This window comes from Urocitellus parryii, chromosome 1, assembly GCF_045843805.1.
Source record: "Urocitellus parryii isolate mUroPar1 chromosome 1, mUroPar1.hap1, whole genome shotgun sequence".
NCBI lineage: Eukaryota > Metazoa > Chordata > Mammalia > Rodentia > Sciuridae > Urocitellus > Urocitellus parryii.
Genome location: NC_135531.1, coordinates 70,945,723 through 70,954,302, shown reverse-complemented (window position 1 = coordinate 70,954,302; position 8,580 = coordinate 70,945,723). Strand labels below are relative to the sequence as shown.

General features: G+C 35.1%; 1 pseudogene; it reads right to left on the bottom strand.

Annotated features, from left to right (window-relative positions):
* Positions 1–7,432: 7,432 nt before the first annotated feature.
* On the bottom strand, positions 7,433–8,029 carry LOC113196926 (C-type lectin domain family 4 member A-like; annotated as a pseudogene).
* Positions 8,030–8,580: the final 551 nt, after the last annotated feature.

Below are 8,580 nucleotides of genomic sequence, written 5' to 3'. Positions count from 1 at the left end.
TTCTGAGGGCCATTGCCAAGTAGGAATGACGCATTGAAATTTCCTTGCCAACGTACCCCATGTTGCTTAGAGGAAGGACTCGTGGAAATGGACTTGCCTTGGACATTCGCTGTGACATTGCATGTATGTTTGAGAAAGGTGACCCTGCTCAAGGACTAGGGTGGATCCAGGTTTAGGGTGTATCCTGCAGGTTTTAGGAAGTATCCCGCTCCTTGGGTTTAGGGCGTTCCCGGTTTAGGACAATTTGGGTTTAGGGCAGTTCCAGGTTTAAGGTTATTCCTGCTGGGAATAGGGCGTATCCTGCTGCCTGAGTTCCCGTGGAATTCAGAAAGTATTTGGGATTCAAAGCCTGGTGGAGTATGTGAATTTGGAGGCAGAACCTGAATTTCCCCAGAACGTGTTTGTAGAGGGCTGGTGTGAGTTCGGGAATAAAGAATTGCTGTTTGAATCAACAAAGCTGTGAGTGGCTCGTGATCTTGTGCCCAGCCAGACTGCGGCACAACCTGATTTTAATTATTTCCTATCTTCTACTACTTTTGGTGTTGGTTTGTTGTTCTTTCTCTAGGGCTTTGAGTTGTAATGCCAGATTGTTTATTTGTTGACTTTTTCTTCTTTTAATGAATGAACACCATGCAATGAACTTTTCTCTTAGTGATGAACTGCCTTCATACTGTCCCAGAGATTTTGATAAGTTGTATCAGAGTTCTTATTTACCTCTAAGAATTTTTTTTAATCTCCTCCCTGACATCTTTTGTTTTCTATGCATCATTCAATAATATATTGTTTAGTCTCCAAGTATTGGAGTAGCTTCTCTTTTTAATTTTATCATTGATTTCTAATTTCACTCCATTACTGTCAGATAGAATTCAAGATAGTATCTCTATTTTTGTGTGTTTGCTGAGATTTGCTTTGTGGCAGCATATGGTCTATTTTGGAGAAGGATCCAGGTGCTGCTAAAAAGAAGAGTCCATAACCTAATACTTTCATTGATGGATGAAATATTCTATATATGTCTGTTAAGTCCAAATTATTGATTGTATTATTGAGTTCTACAGTTTCTTTGTTTAGTTTTGTTTGGAACATCTATCCAGTGGTGGGAGAGGTGCATTAAAGTCACCCAGTATTATTGTGTCATGGTCTAGTGGTTCTTGTATTTGTGAAGGGTTTGTTTGACATACACATGTGCCTCATTGTTTGGGGCATAGATATTTATGATTGTTATGTCTTGTTGATGTATGAATCCCTTAAGCCATATGAAATGTCCTTCTTTATCTTTTTTCACTAGCTTTGGTTTGAAATCCACTTTATGTGATATGAGAATGGAAACCCCTGCTTATTTACATGGTCCATGTGAGTGGTACACTTTGTCCCACCCTTTCACTTTCAGTCTATGGATGTCTTTTCCTATGAGATGAGTCTCTTGAAGGCAGCATTGTTGGATTCTTTTTTCTTTTTTAATCTGATCTGTCAGTCTATGTCTTTTAATTGATGAGTTTAGGCCATTCACATTCAGGGCTGTTATTGAAATATGATTTGTACTCCCAGATATTTTGATTTATTTTTGGTCTTTAACTTGATGTAGTTTCTCCTTTGATTGCCCTTTCCTTTAGTGTAGTTCTTCCCTTTGCTGATTTTCATTGTTCCTCCTGGAATATTTTGCTGAGGATGCTCTGTAGTGCAGGCTTTCTCACTGTAAATTCTTTTAACTTTTGTTTACCATGAAAGGTTTTTATTTCATCATCAAGTCTGAAGTTTAATTTTGATGGATATAAGATTCTTGGTTGGCATCCATTTTGTTTCACAACTAGGTATATGTTGTTCCAGGACCTCCTAGCTTTGAGGGTTTGGGTTGAAAAATCTGTTGAGATATGAATTGATCTCCCCCTACATGTGATCTGATTCCTCTCTCTTGCAGCCTTTTAGATTCAATCTTATTCTGTATGCTAGGAATTTTTATTATAATAGGGTTTGGGGTAGATCTGTTGTAATTTTGTATACTTGGTGTCCTGTAAGCCACTTATATTTGATTTTTCAATTCATTCTTCATGTTTGGTCTTACCTTCCCAAATATCATCTTCAAATTCTTTTATATTATCTCATTGAAGAGTTTGTGCATTCCTTTGGTTTGAATCTCTGTGCCTTTCTCTATCCCAATAACTCTTAGATTTGATCTTTTGATGCTATCCCATAATTCTTGGATGTTCTGTTCATGGTTTCTTATCAAATTCACTGTGTGGTCAAGTTTATTTTATAGATTGTATACTTTGTCTTAACTATCTGACATTCTGTCTTCCAAGTGATCTAGTCTGTTGGTGATGCTTTCTATTGAATTTTTTAATTTGGTTTATTGTTTCCTTCATTTTAAGGATTTCTGATTTTTTTTCAGAATCTCTATCTCTTTCTTAAGTAATCTTTTGCTACCTGTATTTGCTCCCTTATCTCTTTGTTGGTGTGATCAATGGTTGCCAGTATTTGCTCACTTATCTTTCTATTGGAGTGATAAATTTTTGCCTGTATTTGTTCATGTAGGTAATTCTTCAATTCAAAGATCATTTGAATTATGTATATTCTGAACTCCTTCTCTGATATTTCATGGATTTTATTATTGTAGTATTCTGGTTTATTTGTGGCACTTTCTTCCCTTGTTTTTTTTTATATTGTCTGTGAATCTTCCTTTCTTGCAGTGTGAATCTGAGATATTACAGTTTCTACCCTAAAATCTTGTAATATTTGTGCAGATTATCTGTACCTCACCTTGATGTTGAGCTTCTAGACTCTGCTAGTGTCCTGTAATGAATGCTACTGCAACTAAAGGTGGTGGTGACAAAAGATAGCAGTGGAGGTGTCCCAAGATGGATGCAATGTCTTTCATAACTGGGGCTGAAAGGGTAGGACTTACACTGGCTTTAATATTCCTGTTCTGAGATGCAGCTGCTTCTAAGGCCCTGTATATTGTCACAAGGTGGAGGCTACTGCATGGGAAGGTCTATGGCAATGGCTACAGTGTCCCAAGATGGAAGTGGGTTAGGCCTGGGCTCCCAGGTGGGTGGGAGTATAGAGGGGTGGAACTGGGCCTACCCTTGGTGTGAGCTCCCACACGGATAGCAGTGGCACTCCTAGAACATTGATTCTTAATCTCTATCTTCCCTAAGGGATTTCCTTTCTCTTCCTTCCCAAATATCACCCATCACTTAGACTTGAGTAGTTGGTCTCTTTTAATTCTTTAGAATTCATCTATTCAGCTTTATTACTATACCATGCATCCCTTAGACATGAGCACTTGATCTTTTTCAGTTCTTCAGAGTTCATCCACTCAGCTCTATGACTCAGAAGATAAATTCTGGTTTTGACTCCATATGACCATATTCAGGAAAGAACAAGCATTCTTACCTAAATGAGATAAAAAGTTCCTACCCCTTTCTATCTTTCTTAGTTTTTTTTCTTTCCCTTTCTCTTTCAGCATAAGCTAAACTTTGATGAACTCTCTCTCATTGAACTTTGTTATTCTATACTCCAGGGAAGACTGTCTGGTAAGAATCTGGGTTCAATATAGGAGTCCATAACCTAATACTTTCAGACATCATCTCGTAATTGCAAATTCCACTTTCCTTAATTCTATCCAGCCAGTTCCTTAACTTTACCAGGAATGCCTTTTCTTTACCAATGTTCAAGGTTGCCCTCTGAGTTACTAGGAGACTATCAGCTTTTGTGACATCTATCTTCCTCTTAAGTTCTTAAGCTTAGTTGCCTTTGCACTCCTGTGTTATTTGCTCAGTTACATTTTAAGTCAAAACAAAGACATGCTCTCTTTTATTTTTATTCAGAACCTGACACTACCTGGAAGATAGCTGCACCTGAACTGTAGCTAATGAGAACTAATTAGAGAGTTGTTTTCAGAGAGAATTTCTTAGTTTGGACATCAGTTTAGTTCGTTTTATATAGGTTTAAGCATTGGAGGGAAAAAAAAGTAGAGATATTTTGAAGCAATTGTCCCACTTTTACAAAATACATTATTTTATAATTTTCTAGGTCAGTAAAGTTACTTTGAAGAACAATGTAGAATTAAAAATTAGGTACCAAGTATCCTGCTTTTCGTTTGCATTTAGGCAAATATTCCAATTGCTAGTTTTCATCCATTCGGACAGATATGTTAAATAACTTTTTTTTCATTCATACCAAACTTGAAGTAATGACATGATTAAAAAGTTATTGTACTTTAAATTGTAAAATTTGAAGTAAAAATAATGGGAAAGAAAATATTTATAGGTATTAGTATCAGGCATTGCTACTTTGAATATATATCCATTTAAAACTACAATTCTGAGAAAGATGATTAAAGTAAGACACAATCAAAAGTGAAAAGATAGTAAGACTTCTTTTTGAATTGAAAAAAAGTCCTATAGTCCAAGTAAGGAGTGCTGAGTTGGAAAAATTGGTAGTTTGACATTATGGAAGAAATAAAATTGTCATGAACAAATGTGAGGAGGGATTATATTTGTCAAGAAGAAATTCCTTATGGATGAACTGTCTGAGGGATGTGGCATGTCACATCTTGTCTTAGAGAGTTAATGACTGGTAATGTTGGAACAATAGGTCTTTTGTCAGATCATTATAGCAGTCCTAGTTACAACTGCCTCAAGATATAATGACTAGTTCAGATAAGGGGCCAAAATACTTCAGGTGAAACATGACTCAATCCAACCACTTTTTCCTGATTAGGAGACTGAGCAAAGGAGGTTTTATTCAGAAGGCAGTGAGGGTAAGCCCTAGGGCAAGAACATAGCTACTTTTGGTCCCCAGAAAATGAGAGCTGAAGAATTTGCTTGGCCTCTGATTCTGTGCAAGTAGTTGATTACCTTTGCACAGCCTTACTCAATTCTGAACAGTTAACTTTGGAATTTAATCTTATTATTCTTAAAGAATAAGAAGAAAAATTAGACTGGAAAACTGAATGAGGGAGATGAACAGTGTCACTGCTTCTGAGTTAAATAAAATCTTATATTGCTCCTTAGAAGAAAGAACAAGATCTTATATAGTTAAGGTAACTTAAGACTATTAAGAAAGCAATAAAAAAATTGTCCCTTTCCAAGAATGCAAGAGGTGAAATGTAAGAACCAGGCAATTCAAAGGAGCATTGTTTTCTCTAGCCTATTTTAGATCTCATCCACCCATTTTCTTTTCTTTCTTTCTTTTTTTTTTTTTTTTTTTTTGTAGGGTGGGGAGTAATTGGGATTGAACACAGGGCCTCACACATGCTAGGAAAGCACTCTGCCACTATGCTACCCTTCAGCCCTTTTCATTTTTATTTTGAGACAGGGTCTTGCTAAGGCTGGCCTTGAATTTATGACCCTCCTGCCTCAGCCTTCAGAGTAGCTGTGATTACAGGTGTGCCTCGCCTCACCTGGCTCATTCACTGTTAGCATGGATAGGAAAAGAATGTTAAGATACTGCTTATTCATTTTCTTACCAACATTTTAAATACTTCACACATATACAAAACCATCTGTAAGCCTCTCTTTATGATTTCACCAATAGTGTGTTTCAGAGCTAGCAGTAATCCATTAAAAATAAAGATCTACTAATAACTTATTTCAGAAAGTCATATCTGCAAAAGAATAGATGTCATTTAAACACATAAAATACATCAGTGTAGAGCATTAGTGAGGGACATCAACAAGGGGCATTATCACTGACTGGGTTATGACCCTTAAAATTTAGGTTCCACTTCTGGTATTAGAAAAGCACCTCCTATTAAGAAAACTGTTCCACAGACAATAATAGCAAAATAGGAAAAAATATCCAAAACAACTACTTGAAGGCATGGGAATATGACTGAGAGTAATCAAATACAGAAGGGAGACAAAATTCATTGATAAAATTAATGACAGTATTTCCTCTTTTTTGTGGTATTGTTGTTTACTATTATTTGCCAGATGGTGCCATGCTAGATAATTGAAAACTGGACCAAAAACTGTAGAGTTTTTTTGGCTTAAAGAACTAATATTCAATTAACCAAAAAATTGTAAGTAGACACAGAGGAATTACAAGAAGGTAAAAGGGAAAAAGAAGGTAAATAATAAAGTGATAGTTAAATAGAACCAGACTAATAGTTACATTAAATATAAATTGATTAAAATACTCCAGCTAAAAGGCAACTTTCTTCTGAATGAATAAGAAATCAAGACTTAATTATGTGCTATCAAAAGGGAATTCACTTTAAATATAAAACAGAGTTAGCTAAGCGTGGTGGCCCACACCTGTAGTCCCAGTGGCTTTGGAGGCAGTAGGGTTCCAAGTTTGAGGCCAGCCTCAGCAATTTAGCAAGGCCCTGAACAATTTAATGAGACCCTGTCTTAAAATTTAAAAAATAAAAAGGCTGGTAATCTAGCTCAGTGGTAGAGAACCTCTGGGTTCAATCCCCATTATCTCCCCTCTCCAAAAAAAAAACCAAATAAACAAACAAACAAACATAATTCATGGCATAAGTAGATTCTTATAAGACAATCAGGATACTGATTGTAAATATGTCAACAATTACATATTTTTAAAAAAGTAGTCAGTATGTCTAAATACTTACAGTGATTGTATTTGATAAAATTTAGAACTTTTTTTCTGGTGCTGGGGCTTGAACCCAAGGCCTTGTGCATGTTAGGCAAATATTCTATCACTGGATTATACTCAAATTTGAGACTTCAAATATCCACTTTGGAAATCCATTTGGAATATTCATTCTTTTCATGCACATATAATATGCTCAATAAAATATATTATATGCTGAGTCATAAAACAAGTTCTTATAATTTTTAAGACTAAAGTTTTGCAAACTATGTTCTGCTGTCATAATAAAATTGTTATAAATTATAAATAAATATAAGTTATTTTTAAAAATTCATGTATTTGAATTAACCTTGCACTCTAACTCAGTGGGCCAAAAAAGAAATAATAACTAAGAAAGAGAGAGAGAGAAATAAAGATATCACAATGAAAGTTAGAAAATATTTTTTCTAAAATAAATACAATTTTATTTGCTAACTATACATGAAGAAAGCCAAAGAGAGGAAGAGAAAACAGGTAAAGGAACTACATCATATATCAGTAAATAAATCCTTAACAATCAGAAAGAAATTTGCAGAGAGGTTCATGGGTCTTCCATGTGTTCACAAAAAGAGGTTTCCTATATAGTTTCTGGCACTTTCAAATTTTTAAGTAAATGCTTATTTTATGAATAGGCAAATAAATTAATAAACAAGTAAATATGTGGAAAATTTTCTCAAAAGTGGAGTAGTTGACCACCTACCTAAAATTCTATGGAATCTCTTACACATAAAGAGGAACTTATTAGCTATCTCTATAACAATGGATGCAAATTTAACCATATGACCATGGAGAATGTTTGATTCATAAATAGATTCCCATCATCTCACAACTGAACCTAATGCCAGAATGTGGCACTTGGGTTGTATGGTGTCTGAACAACCCACTTCCAATGTCTCTGACTCTCTGTATCTGACAGCCCCACATGGTAAACAGCATCTATTTACAGATTCTGGATGGTGAAATCCTACTCCTCTTTGTTGTTGATCACCACCAGATGAGTCTCCATTCTAGAAAAGTTCTCCTTTAGGTGAAGTTCTCCTTTAGGTGAAGTTCTCCTAAATCAATTCTCTTTATTTCAAGATTTTGAGTTAGTAGGAATAAAGTAGCAGTGGGAACTAAATGACTTCCAATTCTTCAGTCTTCCAATTCTTTCATGGCTGAATATTGTCTTGCACATTCCAATTCCGTGTGGACTAGTTCTTTTATATAATTTTTATACTTCTTCAAGAAGCTGAGAATACTTTTTAAATAGAATGATAAAAGTAACGGATAATGACTTTGCCTTAAGGAAGACAAGTATCAGTGATGAAGCAAGAGGCAACTTGGGAAAACTGGGATTACTTTTGTGAGCTGCAGGAGAGTTTGAGTTGATGTCTCAGGACTCAGGCTCATTTTTGAACCTCACTTCCATCTGAGTACTTTCCAAAGCCATATTGAGAAGAGACCTTTATCTTTCTTCAGAAAATCTGTATCAACTCTTCCTTAAAACATCTTTTGCATGATGGAGGTCAGCCTGGGTCACTTAGCAACAATTTCAGAGGTTTCAGTCCATAGATAGCCAGATCCATTGCTCTGGGTCCTAGGTGAGGAAAAACATCATGGCAGAAGACTATAGTGGAAGAAAGCACTCAAAACATGGTATCATGAAGTAGAGAGCTAGAAAATATTTCATACTGAACATAGAAAATATACTACATATCAAATTTTATGGGATACAGCTAAAGACTGTTTAGGAGAAAAGTTATAATTCTAAATGCATATATTAGAAAAAAATATAAAAATGGTAACCTAAGTTTCCAAGTTAAGAAGCTAGAAAAAGAAAAGTAAACCCAAAATAAGTGGAAAAGGAAATAATAAAAATAAGAGCAAGAATCAATGAAATCAAAAACAGAAATTGACAAAAATGGTTCTTTGAAAGGATTAATAATAACATTAAAATCCTTAGCAAATAAAAATGTGATGTTATTTTTCTTGATTCTGTTA